Genomic DNA, 21,422 nt, shown 5'->3' with positions numbered 1-21,422 from the left:
AATTTTTCCAAAGACAGTCAGGGATTTAAATATAAACCCAGAAGAACGTCCCTCGTCAGTGTGGAACAATTGAGAAGAATATAATGATGATTACAACAGTAACACACTACCATTTATTGAGAGAGGGAGGGAGGAAAAAGTGAGAGCAAGAGAGCGAGAGAGCGAGAGAGAAAGAGAGCGAGAGAGAAAGATAGAGAGAGAGAGAGAGAGAGCGAGAGAGAGAGAGAGAGAGAGAGAGAGAGAAGGTGTGTTGGTGGATTTTTAATAATCCAAAAGGCAACAAATAGAACAATTTATGTTAATCTCAGAAATTTTAATATCAATGGCTATCAATTTCAGCTATTTTGTTTTGTAGTCTCCTTTTGAGGCTTAATGGAATTTGTGAGATTACCCTTTGAAATTTTTAGTCAGATTTAGCTGTACTAAAGAATTACATTTCATAAAGAATAAGGTTTTGTTTTACCTATTCATGATCTCTTTTCAGATTCCCATTGTGATTCAGAATCAAGATGGTTGCCAGCCTGCCTAGTATGCAAATATGGTACCCACATTGACAATCTCAAGTGGGGAACTATCTACCTACAGCTTCCCTCGCCCCCATACTTTTCAGACTATATAATGAACTGGAAAGTACACAAGATACATATTAATGAAAAAAAAACATCCAGTGTAAAACCATAGAAAGTCACTATTAATTATACATATTCACATGGACAAAAAAGTTCTAAAATGAGTACAATGATTATCTTTAGGTAAGGAAATAAACTTCATTTTTGCTTTAAACTTTCTAATTTCCAAAATAAGCATGTATTTTATAGACAAAGGAAAGTTACTAAAACATAGAATAAAAAAGTATAACATAGATTATTAAGGCAATAAATTATAAAGTTTAAGAGGATAGTTCAGTGGATGAAGTACTACCTCCTGAACTACTGTAGGTGGCCCTAGGGGAAGGTCCTGGAAAATTAATAGAATTTAGGAAGAGAAGGAGAAATAAGAGCATGCTTCCTGTATGAAATTGTATGAGGAAAACGATATACACAAAGTAAAATACTTTGAGTTGTACTGACCAGTTTAGCAGAAGCAACTCAACACCTATTTAAATGCCCATTGATTTACTCACTAAGTATGTATTAAGAGCCATGTTGTGCTAGAACCCATAGGTTCTGGAACAAAAATGCCAGGTAGAAAGGGCTTCTGTCCTTAAGGGACTTACAATTTTGTAGAACAATACATGTTAGGCAATAATTACAGAATGGTGAACATCATGGTAGATACAGTCATAGCATATGGTAGAAACACAGAAAGGTCTCTAACATAGACTTTGGGATCAAGAACAATTTTCTAGGGGAAGTCACGCTGAAACTGAGATCTGAAGTATCATGAGGATGGTGATGACAACTCTAGACAGAATATCCAGCACCTTGGAAAGCATAAAACTGAAACAAGGGAGAGGAAAGCAGGTAGATTTCTATGGCGAGCATCTCCCAATAAAAATCTTGGGTGCTGAATTTCAAATGATCATCCCTAGTAGATTATACTTCATGTGTGTTAGCACTATTTGATGTGGGAGGAATTAAGCATGTCCTGAGTGTAAATTCACAAGGAGAAGGCTCTTGAAAGTTTGAGCCTGGTTTCTCTGGACTGTGCCCCATGTACCTTCATTCTTTGTTGGATTTACTCTTTATCCTTTTGCTATAATAAATTTTATACTGATTTTTGTGAGTCTTTCTAGCAGTAACTAAACCTGGGGTGGAGTTGGGCCTCCCAATACAGGATATATAAACTGGATTAAAAGATTGTATAGGCATAAAGGAAATTTTAACTTTAGTAAAATTTTACCTTGGATTACTTGATTCTCGTTCTGAAGATTAAAGGCTGCATTCTTATGTGATACGTTCAATGTTTAAACTTTATCAATTTACCCCCCTAAGCCCTAAACTTTAATTTACAGTGTCTGGGGGCTATGGATTAGAGATTTCAGTAAATCTTTATTTTATGCTTTTTAATCACTTCAACTTTTGATGGTGAATGACAGTTGGGCATTTTGGGTTATAAATTAATGCACACAAATTTGACACTCATTAATAATTTTTGTTATTTTCAATCAGTGACATGGTACACTTCTTTTTAATATATTTACAGTATAATGAGTTCATGAGAACCCTGATATAAATATGCTTAAAGACTAAACACAATAATAAGTTGTGTATAGAAACTGACATGCATAATTCATTGATGGTAAGGTATTATGCAAGTCCCAAGCTCTAGAGAATGGTATAATAAAATTTTAATGAAAGTTTTGGCAACCCAAAACTCACCTTATGCTCTTGAATAACGGGAATATCACTTATCTCAAAGTGGATCTGGGCAGCTAAGTTGCAAGTTCTCAAGGAGATATGTTCATTAAAGTTCTTATGGACCTATGGGAAATTGGACTGAATTTCCATCTATCTTGTAGTTGCAACTATGAGCTTTAATAGTTGTGTTTTTTAAAAGAGTAAAAATAACTATTCCTGAAAGCAATATTGAAAATGATTCACTATTCACTTGACCCAGAAACCCCAGCAAAATCATGCAAATCGAGAGATTCAAATCTTCCTGTTGACTTTAAGAACACTCTTGAAACTGCCCAAGCCAGCAAGAGTATGAATATTCAAAAGGTCACTAAGCATCTGAAGGATGTCACTTTACAGAAGCAATGTGTGCCATTCTGTCCATGATGGAGTTGGTAGGTGTGCCCAGGCCAAACAATGGGGATGGACACAGGGTCAGTGACCTAAAAACAGTGAATTTTAGCTGCACATGCTTAAAAATGCAGAAAGTAATGCAGACATCAAGGATTTAGATGCAAACTCTCTGGTCATTGAGCACATCCAGGTGAACAAAGCTCCCAAGATGCTGCACAGAACTTACAGAGCTCAGGGTGGATTAACCCATACGTGATCTCTCCCTGCCCCAGTGAGATGATCCTTATTGGAAAAGAGCAGATTGTACCTAAAACAGAAGAGGAGGTTGCACAGAAGAAAAGATATCTCAGAAGAAACTGAAGAAACAAAAACTTATGGCCCAGGAGTAAATTAAGCCTAAAATAAATAGCAATAACTGTAAAAACAAAAATAAAAGAATAAAAATAGCATTTCTCAAAGAGGCTCATTGAATATGTTATATTAATATTAGCACCAACACTATTATTATTAATAACTAGAGGCCTGGTGCACAAAATTTATGCACAGTGGGGGGGGGTCCCCTCAGCCCAGCCTTCACCCTCTCTAATCCGGGACCCCTCAGTGGATGTCTGACTGGCAGTCGGACATCCCTCTCAGAATCTGGGACTGCTGCTCACCTGCCTGCCTGCCTGATTGCCCCTAACTGCGCCCCCCCACCAGCCCCCCTCCCCAGCCGGCCTGGTTGCCTCTTTTTGTGCGCCCCTGCCAGCCTGGTCACCCCCAACTGCCCCCTCTGTCAGCCTGGTTTCCCCTAATGCCCCCCCCTTGTCAGCCTGGTCATCCCTCACTGTCCCCCTCTGCCAGCCTGGTCGCCCCCCCACCTGCTGGCCTAGTCGCCCCCAACAACCCCCCCCTTTGCTAGCCTGGTCACCCCACGCAGCCTGCTGTTCAGTTGTTTGGTCATCCCTCACTAACCCCCCTGCTGGCCTGGTCGCCCCACACTGCTGTTTGGTCGTCTGTCCAGTTGTTTCGGTTGTGATGGCCCCTGGCTTTTTATATATTAGGATATGTTACAAAGTAGCTAATATAGTTGGATTTTTATCTATAAATCATCTGTTCTCAAAGGAATAAAGTGTTTTTTTTAGGACAATTATTCATTTTTAAATGGTACCCAGGAGCTTATAATACCCTACAAACTATGGAAGATTTGATAGTGAGGGTGAAAATATTACCTTCCTAACAATCTAAAAGTTATATCACATATATAGCTTCCTAGGGGGCCTAGGAATTTTGTTTGAGGGTCAATAAAATGTAAATGTTAATTCACTAATAAAATGCAAATGTTAATAAGTAGACACAAAAACTGTCATTTCAAGTATTATATTGTATTAGCTATTCATCGAAAACTGCATCGAGCCTTGGCTGGTATGGCTCAGTCATTTGAGTGTGGTCCCATGCACCAAAAGTTTCAGGTTCAATTTCTGGTTAGGGCATATGCCTAGTTTAGGGTTCTTGCAACTGATCTGTTTCTCTCTCTCTCTCCTTCTCCTTTCCTCTCTCTCTAAAATCAATAAAACACATTTTTAAAAAGAATGCACTGAACAGTTAAATAGGTATAATCAAAAAGCAAAAAGCTCTCTTTTAATGTTCCTGTAGAGAGTCATAAAGAAAAAAATAATTTTCCTAAATAATAGAAGCAGACTGTATTTAATTTTCTTTGCTTTATTCTTCTGTTGAAATCCAGCCTTGTCTTTGCAACTTTGGCAATTCCCAACAACAAAACTAGAGGGTATGTTGTCTAGTGAGTGTCCAATGGGGATGGGAGCCAGACAAAGAGCAGCTCTTTCTCCAAACTGTGCAAGGGAAGCCTATCTTGTAATACATCTCAGTTTAATGTTGTTGCTTATAGACTGATCAACCTTGCAACTGTATTATCCCCTTTCTGCAATGAGCCTGAGCCTATTCTTGGTGTATTTGAATCGACATTAGCTACTTGTGCTCCCCAAAGTTCTTGACATCTGGCCTTGACAATCTCAGCTATGATCAAACTGAACCCAGAATGTATTTGTAAAAAAAGAAGATTCAAAAGGGACTATGCACTTGTATAGAATATGTTTAGCTGTGTTGCTTTTTAAGGACACATCTACCAACAAAAGAAGCATAAATAATCCTTAGAGCTGCATAAATGCATTATACTTCCATTCAGCTATAGGAATTCTGGGACAAATCAGCTTACAAAACATGTGAAAATTAAAATTTAAAATATTTATACTTCACAAAGACAGCTGAAGCATAAGAAAGTCAGGCTGGAGATTTCTGCAAAAAGAAATAGAACTGATATGTCGGATTTGGTGACAGATTACTTATCATTCCAATTACATATACATTTTTTGGCAGTTTATTCTCATGGGTAACACTGAGCATTTTTCTCGTTAATAGTAGTTTTGAGGCAGTGTTATTTGCACTAACAAGGCATATTAAAATGAAAGCAGTGACTACTACAAAGCAAACAAATGTTCTAATGGCCAGGGGATCCTGGCTGGGGCCAAGCTGACAGTTCAATTATCCAAACAGGTTATAAATGACTGCATTGAAGACAAATGCCTTTTGGTTTCCCTCTCTGGGTATTGCTCAGTAAGATTGAGAAATGTCAAAGAAAAGATGCCTTCTCTCTAAATAACTATATATTTCTGAAATACAATAAAGGTGTGTGTGTGTGTGTGTGTGTGTGTGTGTGTGTGTGTGTGTGTGTGTGTGTGTGGTGTGTTTAAGAAAACCTGGGGCTTGCAGCATTTTTTAAAGGACAATAAGAGCAGGTTACTGGAATTTCAACAACTAAAAAGAAAAATTCTTTTACCTGTACCGTCATGAAATTACAACAAAAGTATTGTCAACAACAAAATTCTGAACAGATCTTTGGAAACACCACATAAAAATTGGGCTTTATCTAGTGGTTAGGATGAGCTGTGAGGACAGTGATTCTAGTTTTTACTCCTTTTTTTTTTTTTTTTTTTTTTGTAAACTAGAAAATACCAAATGACATTTGGGCCAATCACTCCCTGATTAACACAATACCTCAGTTCTCTGATTAGATTGTGTGAAAAGCACAGCTATGGATGGACTATGTGATTGAAGGCCTCAACTTGTTTCTGTTTGTTTTTCCTAATTACAGTGGGGCTGCATCTTATAAAGTGATATGGACCAAAAGAGAAGGAAACTCTTCTGTGTCACGTTATATCAATGCGGAGGTTCACAGGATCTGCAAAGCTTCAATACAAGAAGGACGTCCTCACAGCATGGTAGCAAGAGCACACGTTTTAGAACCAGGTTAACTTGGGTTCCAAAGAAGCAGTGCAGCCTGGGCTAACTCATTGAACATCAGCAACCTTGACGATCTGTCTCTGAAGTAGCACCGATAATATGCGCATTACTCAGGAATAGTAAATCGATGCTCATAAATCACTGGCACCATGTCAGGACATCATGATGCTTTGTTGATGTTAGCTATTATTATTATTATAGTGAACAGACAGAAAGACATACGGTCATTTGTGTAGGGTCTGAGTGTCATACACACCACATCCTCTCTTACTAAATCCTCCATTGCAGTCATTTAACAGGCACTTAGTGAACATGGAATGTGTCAGATACCAGGTGCTGAGTGGGAATAGGTAAAACAACAACAAAGGAGAGTCTAAAAAGATCAAAATGTGGTAATAGCAATAGGCAAGCGAACAATAATTTCAGTCTAGGTAGAGGTCTACACTAGATGCAAAGGGAGACAAGTGAGGACAGAGGCACAGAATCTAGACAGGTGGGCTCACTAAAGAAAGGCCTCCCAGGAAGGTCATGGTTGAATAGCCTCAGAAATGAATAAGGATTATCTGGGAGCAAGTGTTGAGGCAATAAGTGAGGCAACAATGTGAAGCATTTGCTAACCCAATTACACTGGGAAAGGAGAGCATAAAGTACTTCCCGGGGATAGACTTATGGCTATCTAGTCTAGTAAGGAGCGCGGGCTTACTACAGAAATTTAAAGATACAGAACTGGGTAATATTAGTGTTATGTGGACAACACATTTTAAAATACTGTATATTTTTTGAGTCTAAATTTCTAGCTGGGGTTCTTTATACATCCTACTTAACCTAATCTGAGACATCTCCATTAAGAAAAATAAGATAATATTGCATTTTGTGATAAACAGCACCAGAATTAAAACAACAGATTGATACCATTTTATGTGAGCAGATACAAGCCATTTATTGTATAGAAGAAGCAGTTTTAAAGTAGAGGTGATTTTAATCATAACTAGCTATTGTTATGTTCTCCTATTATTCTGATCATATAGTGATGTGGGGATCAGCATTATTAGCACCAGTCAGCACGTGCATACACATCATACGTTTTGCTGCATTAAGTCCTATAGATTGATCACTGTATATGTGGTCCTTGTCCTGAAAAAAACACATTAACATGTATAGCATGACCTATTTATTTACAATGTGTCAGGCCAAGAACCGTGCACACTTTATTTTAATGCTCAATCCTATAAAAAGGTTTATTATACCCAATTTGCAGGTTGAAGCATTAAAACCAAGAGATGGTAAATACTTGTCCACAGTCACACAGTGTGTTAAAAATAAGATCAGTTTCCAACACAGATTAGTGATTCCAAAACTTATATCCTTTTCTACTACATACACTAAGGTATTTCTAGGAGCAATTTATTTTAAAAGGAAACAAAGCACAAATTAAAATTGAATTTTAGTTATCTTTTATGAGATGATTTTCTAAACAAAATGACAACTAAAAGATATTAGCATGATGTTTAGACAAAACAAGTATATATAGACACATACTTTTCTTAATTTAATGCTTGGTTTAATACTGCAGTGACTCAAGGTTGTATAATTTAAGTTATATCTAGCTCTTTCCCATGTATTTTTTGGTAAATTTTTATTTCTGTCTGTCATTCCATGAAAGCTTTTATTGCTCAGCAAGGGCAAATAATTACTATTATTATTATCAACATCAATCCCATGATGATGCGATTAATAAATCTGCATCCAAATAACATAAACTATCAACAGCCACACCTGTTAGAGCATTTTGTGAACTATTACTGCATGAAAGTCATTGAGATATCTATGGAACTTGTTTTGTAATTCACGCATTTAAATAATAATTCCATTTAGCACTACTTATAGTGATATCAAATTGATGGTTAATAGGTAGTGAAATCATGAGAAAAGCATTAAACTCATGATCCTCGGTTATCAGCTGGTGCTTTCATTACATAGATGAGTTTTCTGTAGTCTCTCCTCGCCATTTATTAGTCATTTGTAGGCTTATGTTATTACCTTATAAGCACATTTAAGACCTATTGCATGATCATTTTAGTTATTTGAGTGTATTACTTTTTTAAAAAAATGCTAAGTATCATTTTGAAGAATGGGTTGAAGCAAAAGTTCATATTTAATTCATTAATATCACTCCTACTTCCATTCAAAATACTTAAATAAGACCATTAAAGTCATTTCTATAGTCATAAAAAGTAACATTAGAAGCATAATTTAATTTGAATGCTGGAATACTAAGTTTGTTTGCATTCCTAATCACTAAATTTTGTCCCTAAATGTCCTCCTGCCTTTCTTCTTCAAGTCCAATATATCCTCCTCTGCCCACTTTGATTTCACGAGACTAGAACTGTCATAATTTCAGAAGGGATCCCATTATCAATAAGAAAACTATGAGTGGGAGTAGAGAAAAGCAGACAAAATGGAACGTTGGAATTGGAAAAGTCCATAGTAAACTATATGGAGAAGACTTGATCTTTAAGATCTTTAGCTTTGAGGAAAGAAGATTCCAGAAGAAAATTTTCAGATGGAGACAAATGATGGAGTTTGTTTCTATATGTCACCAATCTTTGTAATTCTCTCCATTACTTCCAAAGCATAGCACCATATATGCTTATTAAAATTCTGTCTCAAAGGTAGGCCAACACTCTTCCTCCTGAAAAACTCTTTTCATAGAGACTGATGTTTGCATGGAGAATTATTGTAAAAGTAAAACTTTTAAAAATTGCAGCCAATAAAACATAACCCAGCCCTGGCCAGGTGGTTCAGTAGGTTGGCTCTTTGTCCCATACACCAAAAGGTTGTGGGTGTGATTCCAGGTCAGGGCACATACCTAGGTTGCGGGTTCAACTTCAATTGGTTGCTTTCAAGATGGTGGTGAAGGGGAGGTTACAGAAAGCAACCAATTGAAGTTCCTTTCTCACATCAATGTTTCTCTCTCTCTCCCTTCCTCTCTCTCCAAAATCAACAAAAACATACGGCCGGGTGAGGACTAAAGAATCAAACAACAATCCAATTATACATGGTTCAGATGCTAAATACCCAGGATAGAATAAGAACTTATTGCAGAATAAATTCTCCAGACTTCTCCAGCCCGTTTCTACTTGCAGTTTATTCTCTCCACAACAATGCTATGAATGCCCTTTGTCTTTAATGGTAGCACAGTATCATGAAAAGTGCACTAGATTTGGAGAATTTAGCTCTGATTCTGTCACATAAATGAGCATTACAATACAACTCTAACCTCCCTAAATGCAATTTTACTCTTGAAAATAGCAAAAGAAAAATACTTTCTCTTTAGGATAATCCATAATATAGGCATCTATAGATAGGGCTGTCATAACTTTCCAATGAGGTTCAGTATGAAACCCAGTAAGTGTTTAAGAAACAACAACACCACCACCAAAAAACCAGTAACCTAGTCAGAAAAGATTTTACCTTCATTTATTCTCTCCATTTTTTTTCCATCTAGTTTTCTGGTACCTGGCCCTGTAGTAACCAAGGCAGTTGTATAGAAGCCCCCATGTGTGAGAACCCCATAAGAAAAGTGATTGGGGTATAGATGTAATTGATTACTCAACAGGGAAATTGACGGGCCTCCGACCCAACCTAAAAAGTAGTCACAGAGGTATTCAAACAAGTAAACCTTACATGATACCATTCTCCATCCTCTCACTCCATATGAAATCTTAGTCCTCTAACTTGAAACACAGCAAAAGTAAATCAAAGTGGGATTGGGCTCAAGTCATGCCCCTGGAGCATGCCCTGGCCATCAGACTCAGTACTTTTAAGAACGAGCTGAGAAATCTAGAGACGGTCCAAGAGAGCAGGGTCCCCTTCAACTCACAGCAATGTTGTCCTATTACCAACAAGGCCCAGTCAGTATCTCAGATCTCAACTAACTTGCCAGCTGCTCCTCTCTGAGGAAGGTAAGAAGCTAGGAGGGAGTTGGGGAAAAGTAAGCACACATTTCTCCTTCTTTCAAGCTCTCAAAACAACAAAAACCCAGACTCAAGGGCATGGTGTGAAGATATCTGAATCAAGAGCCCCCATAATCCCTTTTGAAAGAGTTGTCTTTAATAATCAGTAACTTGTCTGGGATGGGTGCTGACAGAAAAACAAATCCTAGGGTATTTCTGCAGTCTGTGGATGTCTAGACTCCCTAATATGGTTTGAAAGGCCTTTCATGGCATAGCTCTCAATAGCATTTATTTCCTCTTGTCAAGATTCCTTCGGTACATTATCTACTTTAAAGCTGTTTGAGCTTGCATTTTATTTGTCACCAGGTGCATACAGAAGTTGTAAAATATTATGAGGTAATGAATGCTAGTTTAGGGTTAAGTACAGAGAATCGGTTTGGCTAGACTGTGCACTATGATGTGGTATGTGGTAAGATAATATCAGTGAGGTGAGCTGAGGTCATAGCATAAAGTTTATTTATATATCAAGCTAAAGAGTTTGGACTTTCTCCTGAGGGCAATGGGAAATCACTGAAAAGTTTTCTCTATAGAAGAGATAGGACTGTATTTGAATTTTTGTAAGACAGTTCTAATTATTGTGTATAAGATTGTTGAGGGTAAATTGGAATTTTACTGACCAATTATGTGGCTTTGAAGATGAGAGATGTAGGTGATCAATACTAGGTTCTCAGAAGGCAGAATGGAGAGAACTAGACAGATCTGACAGTCATTAAGAAGATGGAAACCACAGGTCTGGATGAGTCATCAGATGTGGGGAGTTTAAGGCAAGGGTGGGCCAGGAATGAATACCAGGTTATTGTCTAGAGCAAATGTCCCAAGACAAAGAAAATCCTAAGGTACCTTGGCTGGAACTGCCAGGAACACTTGCTCTTCATGGGTGTAGAATGCCTTTCTTACCTTTTTTTTTTCCTGGATAAACCTTTAACACTATACAAGCATAACTTTCCCTAGGATGCCTCTCCTAGAGTCCCTTGTATGCCTGGGTCTTTAGGGATAATGTCATAATGGCATTCATCAAACTGTATTGAACTTATTAGCATCTTCATATTTATTCCATATTATTTTATGAGCTGCCTGAGGACAGGACTAGAGGCCCTCAGCTCTGTGTCTCTGATGCATTGCATGATGCATGACAGGGTGATCAATAAATAGTAGTTGACAGGTGAGTGGAAGGAAGAGAGAAAGGGAGGTTAGTAAATGAGTAATTTCCTCTAGTAAACAACAACAACCAAATCTCATTGTCTTAACACAGAAGATGTGTATTTATCTATTTATCACTACTTTGTAGTCCTAGGCAGGTTGTGAAGCTCTTCTGGGTAAGTGTCCTATAAGTATCTCACCTATAAGTGATGAATCAAGGACAAGACTGCTCTCAGCTTGTGGTCCCACCACCTTCTAACTTGGAGAATAAGCAGTCAGCAGAAGGGGAAAGAAAACATGAGGAAGGCAAACCAAATAAGAGTGAGTTCATTTGCACTCAGAATTCATTGCAAGAACTAGATTTATATCCAATCTCTGAGCACGGTAGTTTGGGAATGCAAACACCACAAAACACATGGATAATGTTGTGTGCTAACAGTTTCCAATAAGAGGATATAAAAAGGAAGGGAAGGAAGTAGAGAGGGAAGTTAAGTGATTACATATGACTAGAATTCAAAGAAGTAAGAGTCCTAATATGTCGCAACATTCAAAGAGGAAAATTAGTTACATAATGTGTGATTGATGACTTAATAGGCACCATGACAAGTGTGCTAAGAACATCACTATTATACAGATCCAGAATCAGGAACAGGAATTATAAAGTGAGCAAACACAGTCACAAAATAACTTTTGATATCACCAGATGTGCAGTATGCCACAAAATGAGTGCATTCATGCATTCCTATATTACTTCCAATATCTCATCTCTTAAACATGGTATTTCACGTATCACAACGTTGAACTGCTATGCTGCCTGCGTTTCCCTTCTCATTCACAGAAAGGTTAAAGAATATAAACTTGGCACAGGGAGTTTTCTTTGGTGACACAGTATCAGGCAACTTATTAAGAAATGCAACACAGGAGTATGCAGAGCAGAGATTAATGCACATATGCTTAAAACTCATAACCTGATCTTCTTGGAGTCACTTATGGTTCCTAGAATTTATAGTGGGAATTTTATAATACAAACCTCCGTCTCAGGAGGAAGCCTTACTATGCAAAACATTCCCCTAGTTATCTAGTTGTATTTATGTGTTTCAACAGATTTGTTTTGCACATTTATTTTTAAACATAAAATTAGATTTCCTTGCTTGGTTTTTATAGCAAAATTAGCATATTCATAACATTGAAGGTATAATGTCCTTATTATTGAGAGTCTGCCTCTGGAACCGCACTTCAGTAAATATGTCTCGAGGTGTATTCATGAAACTGTAACAGGCAGTGACACTGCATAATATGCAAACACCGAGGTATGAATGGGTATGTTAAAGGGAAAATGTAAATCTGAAACCAGAGTCAAACACTTCAAGGCCCTTCTGCTGGGTAATTGACATGGAGTAATCTATTGAAAGCATTCTTCTCATCTTCAATTAATTTTCCAATTTCTTTGTCTTATTTACTACACAGATTGCTTAGAGGATAAATTATATATATAGTGCTTACAAAACCTATTGGATAATAAGTTATAAAACCAATCACTCCTGCTGAACTCTTTCAAATTGTGACTACATGAGAAGCACTTTATAGGATCATATTAAAAATAAGGTCTAATACTAACATATATGCTTTAATATTTCTTTCATATTGGAACATTGGGGTCGGCATCCTAGAAATCTTAGTAGAAATAACACATCCTTGCAATCCTAGAATAACTGTTAAATTGTTGTGATTTAGTTAGATAAAATTTTATGTAGGGTATGTACATTTCATTTATAAGTGAAATTGGTTTTCTGGTATTTTTTTATTCTTTGTGTCTACTTATTATATCAAGTTATACTAGCTATAATGAGTCTTAGTGTATAAAGTGTCTTATAAAAAGTGTCTGCATAAAGTAGCTTGTATAAAGTATCATTTCTTCTATTTCTATTCTTTGGAACAATTGAATAAGATGAGGGTTATCAGATTCCTGAGGTTTTGGGAAAAATTTTCTGTAAAACAATCTGTGTTTTACCTGTATATTTTTGGAGAGTTAAGTTGGTGGGAAATATCTAATCTAATTCCTTTGATAATTATAGGCCTATTATGGTTTTTCCTTTCCTTCTTGAATCAATTTTGACAAGTTAATTATCTTTCTAAGGTATTACCCGTTTTATTTAAGGGGGTTAGTTTGTTAATTCTTATGAAATGTCTGTATGTGTTTGAATGGAATGGAAGCTCTAGATACATAGATTAGATAGATATGTAGATAAGTAGATATTCTCTAATTGTTGAACATAAGATTATATTTATTTACAAAATCAAATTATTTATTATTAAAATACGTTACCTTCTGAAAGAAGCATGTTAAAATCTGTCTCTGATTATAAGCTCATCAAACGCTATTTGTAATTTCATCTTTTGTTTTTAATTTCAACTATTAAAGATTAGATCTGAGTAGTTATGTCCTTATGGTGAGTAGTTTATTCTATCATTTTTGTCCTTAATAAGCGTACTTCATCCTTAATAATGCCTGAAGACAGTATTGGCATTACATACCGGCAGTTCTTGATGAGTATTTTCCCAGTGTATTTTCATTGTCAAACTTTTTGAGTCATTATATATTCTGTCATTATATTTATAAATATCTTAGAGTGGATTGTTTTATATCCGATTTGAGATGGCCTTTTAATAGGTAACTTTAATGCATATATGTGTATTAATATATTTTTATTGATTTCAGAGAGGAAGAAGGAAAGAGAGATAGAAACATCAATGATGAGAGAGAATCATTGACCAGGCTGCCTACTGCACACCCCTCACTAGAGATCGAGCCCACAACCTGGACATGTGACCAGATCAGAAATCAAACCATGACCTCCTGGTTCACTGGTCAACACTCAACCATTGAACCATGCTGGCCAGGCTAATATGCTAATCTGTGTGTGTGTGTGTGTGTGTGTGTGTGTGTGTGTGTGTGTGTATTACTGATATATTTAGTTTATACTATCATCTAGTATTATGATTGTTAATTATCATACCTTGGCTTGGTTTTTTACTTTCCCCTTTCTGACCCATCTTTCTTTATACTGCATGAAAAAAAGATCTTAGTTTTAAGTTTGATCATTTTCCACTTTATACATGATTTTTAATCTGATAGTGGAAATCAGCTCTATCTTTATATCACCTAGTTGGCATATTTTGTATCAATCATGCCACTGCTTATTTTGCATTACAAACATATTTACCAATTTATTTACACAAGACTACTTGTGGAAAATAATTATTTGAACATTTCTACCCAATCTTCTGTATACTAAATACTTCTTACTTAAAAAATCATTTAGAAGTTCTTTCATAGAAAGTTTCTGACTTTTAAACTCTGTGAATCTCTACATGAAAAAAAATCTTAATTCTTTTTTAGTACTAAGTAATAAATAAGCCATGTTTAGAATTTTAGCCTGACAACTAAGAAAACAACAACATTGAAAATATTATTTTAATGTTCTACTTGATGAGAAGTGTATTGGCTAGTTGTTTCAGTGCACAAAATACATATTTTCTTAATGGAAGCTTTAAAAAAGCAACTAGAAATTTATGCTACACTTGTGTTACTTATTTAAGCATTACAAAAATATGGTATGAGCTTATTTATAAATAGTACATTTGAAGGTGAACTTATTTGCAGAAAATTGGCTTGGTTTCATGGGTGAATGGGGGATAGTTTGCATTCCCCTGGATGCCTGCTACATGGAGGTCCTAGATCATGGCAGTGGGAGATTATAAACAGGTGACACCCCAGCTACCCCTATTTCTAGTCTAGCAGACACCCCTTCTCTTTCTGTGGTAGAAAACCACTCAGTAAGCTAAAATTGCCATGTTCCCAGATGGGATTGCTAAAGGAGTTGAAATAAATTGAGTACTTAAATTATGCCTTTGGAATATCTTTCCCCCTCTATGACCACATAGATATAACCATGGCCTTTTAAGGCATCTGTTCTGCTTCTGTAGCTTGCTTCCCAAACTGGCAGAGCAAAGTGTCTGCTGTAGGTTTAACATTAAGGCAAGTGCTTAACATAACATCAAAAAAGCATACAGACAGTGATGGATATTTTGATGCCATCTACCAAAATTCATTTCCAGTCCCAAGATATGACTTTAGGAAGAGGGAATGGGGTGTGTGTGTGTGTGTGTGTGTGTGTGTGTGTTTGTGTGTGATATCTGGATATACAAAATAAAAATAAGGGAGCCAAATATTATCTAAAATTTGAGAAAATAGCATTAAAAACGGTGCCATCATCCACAGCCTCAGATTCTTTAAAAAATAATTTATTAAACTGAATTCATATTTAAAGGCCCTCTTAAAGACACCAGGGTTGCAGTAGTGAGCAAAACAGACAGAAATCCTCTCTTAACTAGTCTGCACTAGTGTGGGGCAAAGTAAAAAAAAAAAATTAGTATGTGAAATGTATAGTATGTCCAGTGGTGCTAGTAGCTCAGAAAAGAACCATATAGAAACTGGGTAGGCAATGCCAAGGTGGGTATGGGTGTTTGAGTGTGAGAGTGTGCGCATGTGTGCAAAATTTTAGGTATGTGATCAATGCAGGCCTTACTCAGAAATTAATACCTGAAGGATATGACAACCCAAACTATGGAGATATTTGGGAGAAAAGTTCTGCAGGGAAAGGTAAGAGTAAGTCCAAATGCCCTCACATGAAGAGCTTGTCTGCTATATTCCAAGAGTAAGGTATCCATACATTGGGGAGGGGGGCGCAATTGGAAAGGGTCAGAGCAATATGAGGTGAGGTCAGGGAAGTGACAGGAGGCCAGATTGTATAGGGGCTTGCAGCCATTATAAGGAATCCAGTGTAAGGAATTATTTTAAGGAATAAAATAAAAATTCAGACAATTGCCATGCCTAGCATTGAGTAGGTAACTAAATTTTATTCACCTACTCCAGGAATGTCCACTGAATTCTTTTGCTTCCCTCACTTCCCATTGCCACTGCACCAGATCAGCTCTCTCCATCTCTTGCTTGTACAATTCCAACAGCCACCATACTGGGCACTTTGATATTCTCCATCCTCCACATGCCATGAGAGAGGTCTTTCTCAAACCCGTTAAAAACACAGATGAACACACATAAAGATTAAACACATTTTCATTGCAACATGATAAAGCCCAGATGCTAGCCTGTCATTGGGGACACTGCACAATCATCTCCAGTTCATTTTTCAGCCTTACCTCCAGGGACTATTCTCTCCCCCAACCTCGCTACACCTGTAACAATCCATGCATACCTCATTTGAATTAGATAACACTTTTTCCACAACAGCAAGGCCTCAGTGTCTTTGCTCTCAACACATTATTGTACCCCTTAATACTCTTGAAGGCATTGGGCTGTGTCTGTGTTACAAGGGTGGTCCCTGCATGTGACCTTATAGTGCACATTCAACCTACTACACCATGTCTGGATATTTCTGTGGTGAGATCACTTGGCTACTCCCAGCAGAAATACCAAGGTTCTTGATGATAAGGAACAATGGCTAGACCCTAGTGGACGACGCAAATTCCTGCGTCTAGAACATGGTTAAGAATGTGAGCCCCAGAGTCAGATGTTTGATACCGAGAAAGTGGGCTCAACTCCTGTATGCAAATTAGAAATAACAACAATGCCAAACTCATGGGGTTATTAGAAAGATCATCACAGTGCCTGTCATTACCACGTTCTCGATCAATGATAGCAAGAGTGACTACTATAAACTACACCCATCATATCACAAGTGGGAAATCAATTCATCCTGCTCAGATAGAATCAGTGTAGGAATAACACAAGGGGCCAAATGAAAGGTAGTGGGGTTCAGGGAAAGATAAACAATGTCTCTGCTCTAAGGGGACTCCGGGGACAGGTGTAATCACAACACTGATACTGGGTGCCACCGTGGATTTGTGGATCCCTTGGGCAGTGGCAGGTCTCCTGGGGGCCCCATTGAGAGGTGGCCATGACACGCTTGACACAGCAACCGCATACCTCCATGCAAGGACCACTTATGAAATAGTCTGGAGAGTACTCACCCCTTAGAACCAGAGTTAAACAGAGAAGATAATGTGCAATATATCTGGTGGGTTTGAAACCACAAAATGATATTCTGCACTATTTTATAATTCAATTCTACCCCCAAGTTGGTGCAGACATGATAATTACTTGCTATTATATATATTCCTGGAGCCTATTGCAAGGAATGACATATAATAGGACTCAATATGTTTTTGCTGAATGAATTAATGCTGAGTCTTTACTTCCTCTCGGCAATCAATATTTTAATTACATTGGTGGCAGTTATGGTTAATTCATGAAGCACTAATGGGAAACAAGCACATTGCATGGGGAGAAAATATAGAAGGGACTGCAATAAACAGCATTATGGATACCATTAGGTAAATATATTAGTCTCTCGTCTCCTCTTGCCTGATACTGGGACCTGGATCCCACATGGAATAAAACAAAAGGCTTCTTGCCTTCTGTTATTGTCATTTCTATTTATTTGACAACTGTTCTTGCAGTTGGTGCTACCTTGACTTCTTTTTTCACCTTCCTCCACTACTTGAATCAATCTATATTTGTTGAGCATCTACTATATACCTGGCACACTGTTAGGTATTCAAGTAAGAATGATTAAAGAGGAAGTGCATGTTTTCAATGTGCTCCAATTTTTATTGTGGGGAGAGACAAGTAAACAGAAAAATGCTAAATCCTGTTTCTGAGAAACACATAGAGATGCAGAAAGTGATACCTGGGTGGGATCTGGAAGGCCACATCATCTCGATAATTGATCTTTCAGAAAGCTTTGGTATCTATATACCTTTTTTCTGGTAATTTGGTCACAAGCTATTTTTAAGGTAAGTGTTCATTACCTTCACAGATATTTTACACCTCATGATACTCTCCCCTCTAAGCTGCATGAGGAATGCGTGGGTCAAACCACTCATTTAAGTTTGACAGGGATTCCTTTTCTACACTTTGTATTGAGTTTAATTATTAATAGTGCCCTATCCCACTCTCAGAATGTATTGACTTAAGTAATAAATTACATGGTCACCCTATTAAAGACTGACCAAGACAGCCTTAAAGGTGTCTTCCTGTGTGTCTACATCCTTGATTTTCCTCTTACCTATCCTTCTCACCGCCGCCGCCCCCCCCGCCCCCGCTCCCCCTATCCTTGCAGAATGCAGGTGGCCTGATTCCACAAGTCGCTCTTTTCCTTTTTCTTAGATCATTTACTTTAGAAAACTTGTAACTGTAAATTCCCTCCCTGTCCCTTTGAGATGTAAACCTTTTAAAATGCCTGGTGCCGGTTTTACAACTAATGAATGTCTTTCTTAGGGGCCTGGGGGACATACCTTTTAATGTAACCATCAAGGAAGATCCCAGTCTCTGAGAGAGGGTAGGGGCCTAACTCTGCTGATGTCTCCCTCCAAGCAGTAAAACTACCTCCTGGCATGATGATAGAGAATGTTTACTTTTGCTTTGGGTAATTAGCAAACAGACATGAATGATCTCTCCACACCCACCTCAGCTCTTAACAACTTTTCAGTTTTCCTTGCTTGTTCACTTTTGCCCAATGCAATTTTTGTTTCAATAGTACTGTCTACTGGAGGTGGAGGCAAAAATCAGAAAGAGGTCTCCAGCATCATCTCTCCACAATTGACATATATCGGACTGACCACTGAACAGCTCCACTTGGAGACCTGAGCGACTTCTCAAACTCACCATGTCCGATACCTGCCTCCTAAAGTTCCCATTTACTGCTTGGCCAGAACCACTACACACACACAAGCAGCGCCTTCCTCCTTTTAGCAAATAGGAACTTTATTGTTCTGTTGCTCACAAGTCATTAACTCCTTTTTATTTTCTCCTGTGTCTGATCCATTGGCAAAACCCACCAAGTCTAAAAACCAAATATACTCGAGATTTATTTACTACCACTTCAGCATCCTAGTTCCAACCACCGTTTTCTCTTATTTGGACTATTTAAAAAAATACATTCCTAAATGCATTCCTTGCTTCTAATCCTCCTCCCTCAACTCCCCCCACCCCGAAAAAGACAATTCTTAACCAACAGAGCTGTCCTGTTAAAGAATCTTCTGTTCTAAACTTGTTTTGACTTGAACATCCATCAGAATAATAGCCAGCAAAGTCCTAATGCCTTTGTGGTGGACTGAAATGATACAACTTAGGAACAGACCAAATCAAGGAACTAGCTCAAGACCTGTGTTAGCATTTCAGAAAGGGAGGTGCTCTGCTTTCCCTAAGGGAGCTGGTAACCCCACTGCTTTCAGAGGCTTGGAAGATGATTTTTTTTTTTTAATCTTCTGGCCAGGCTGTATTTTATGAGCTGAGGTCCCTATTCTCATTCAGCTATCTTACTGTTGTATTTGACATTTCACTTGCTGCACATGATTGTTTTTATCCCCCAAAGAAGGGCAGAGTTTGGCTTTACACTCAAGATCACATTGTGTTTGTGTGTGTGTGAGAGGGAACTCCTCAGCACAGTCCATCTTGTTCTCTACACAGACATTGTTCGCATTTACATTGTCAACTGACATCCTTTTCATGCCTCCACTCTGAGTTGTTTGACTAAAATGGAACGTTGGATTAAAAAAATTCCCAGCTTCGCCCTAATCGGTTTGGCTCAGTGGATAGAGCATCGGCCTGCAGACTGAAGGGTCCCAGGTTTGATTCCAGTCAAGGGCATGTACCTTGGTTGTGGGCACATCCCCAGTGTGCAGGAGGCAGCTGGTCGATGTTTCTCTCTCATCAATGTTTCTAGCTCTCTATCCCTCTCCCTTCCTCTCTGTAAAAAAAAAATCAATAAAATATATTTTTTTAAAATTCCCAGCTTCAAGTCATCCTGTTAAACTCTTTTTTTCCATACCCACCCCCATACTATTGCTTATCTTTAGAACAAAGGCTTTCGAGTTAGAGCTCTTGCTAATCATTACAGAAAAAGGGTGGCAAGAAGTTTCTAATGTTTTGCATGCACCTTGACCTTGGGCCAAACAGCTATTACAGGGAAAGTGGCAGGCACCGATTGTTCCTTTTCTTGGTCTGGTACATCATGGCCTCTTCAAACACACTTCTGAAATTGCCCAGAGGAAGCGACACTTGGGGGTTTTAAGCGGTTTGCTCAGGGTTAAGTGTTACACTTTTTAACAACTATAGTTGAAATGAAACACCTTCCAAAGTTTTGCAAAAGCTTTTGGAACAGTATGCTAACAGGTATTTATTAACACATGTAAGTGTACCTGTCAAATATATTTTTTAATGAAAGAGATGAGTTCAAATATTCTGAGTGAAATTAATATTAAAATGCCAATACAGTATTTTCTAAGCAGGCTGTTCTAGTTCGTTGCTGAGCTGTGCCGACCCAGCTTTTTACCCATATAGCACAAGTGCGGTGAAGTGGTGGGATGCCAATTCAGAAGCCTCCTTGCAAGAGTGATTGAGCTGCTTCCTGGGAGAGACCTGATGAGATAGCAGGACAGAGAGCCAAGCGAGACACACATGCTCATCATAGAACTATCTTGAAGCAGTAATTCTATGAAGTGGGGGACAATGCTGAGAACAGCATGGCATGCTGTCTGGCACTTAGATTTACTTCTCATGCATGTGGGCATATGGAGGTGGTAGTGGGAGAAGAAAGGGTGCTTTGTAAAACTATCAGGTGCATAATCCAAATAACTAGTATCACTAGGTTAAGATGTTCTAAATCCTGGACACTGACTAGCTTGGCATCTCCAACTTTCCTTCTCTGCTCTGTGGTGTGAGCCAACCCCCTTATGGTTGGGACATTTATTTTTTTAGGCAACCAGATTATCAGCCAGATTTGGAGGATGGGTAAGCAAGATTCTATTAATCTTAAATCCTATGTACACCCTTTCTGCATCACCTTTTACAAAACATATTGTTTATTGATTTCAGAGAGGAAGGAAGAGGGAGGAGAGATAGAAACATCAATAATGAGAGAGAAACATTGATTGGCTGCCTCCTGTATTCTTCCCACTGGGGATTGAGCCCACAACCTGGTCATGTGCCCAGAATAAGAATCGAACTGTAACCCTCTGGTTCATAGGTCGATGCTCAACCACTGAGCCACGCCTGTCCAGTATGTCTTATCTTTATGAATCACCATATTTAACTGAATCTAAAACAATAAAATTTGATAACAAATGACTTTCAATGTTGGCTAATTCATTACTTTTTTTTTTAACTGCACCTTTACAAAAATATCTTTATCGC

At 37.9% G+C, this 21,422-nt stretch overlaps 1 pseudogene; it reads left to right on the top strand.

The window, feature by feature from the left end:
• The first annotated feature begins 2,534 nt into the window (after positions 1–2,534).
• On the top strand, positions 2,535–3,075 carry LOC129147442 (60S ribosomal protein L17-like; annotated as a pseudogene).
• Positions 3,076–21,422: the final 18,347 nt, after the last annotated feature.

The sequence above is a fragment of the Eptesicus fuscus genome, chromosome 20, assembly GCF_027574615.1.
Source record: "Eptesicus fuscus isolate TK198812 chromosome 20, DD_ASM_mEF_20220401, whole genome shotgun sequence".
Taxonomy (NCBI): domain Eukaryota; kingdom Metazoa; phylum Chordata; class Mammalia; order Chiroptera; family Vespertilionidae; genus Eptesicus; species Eptesicus fuscus.
This window is presented reverse-complemented; position numbering and strand designations above follow the sequence as displayed.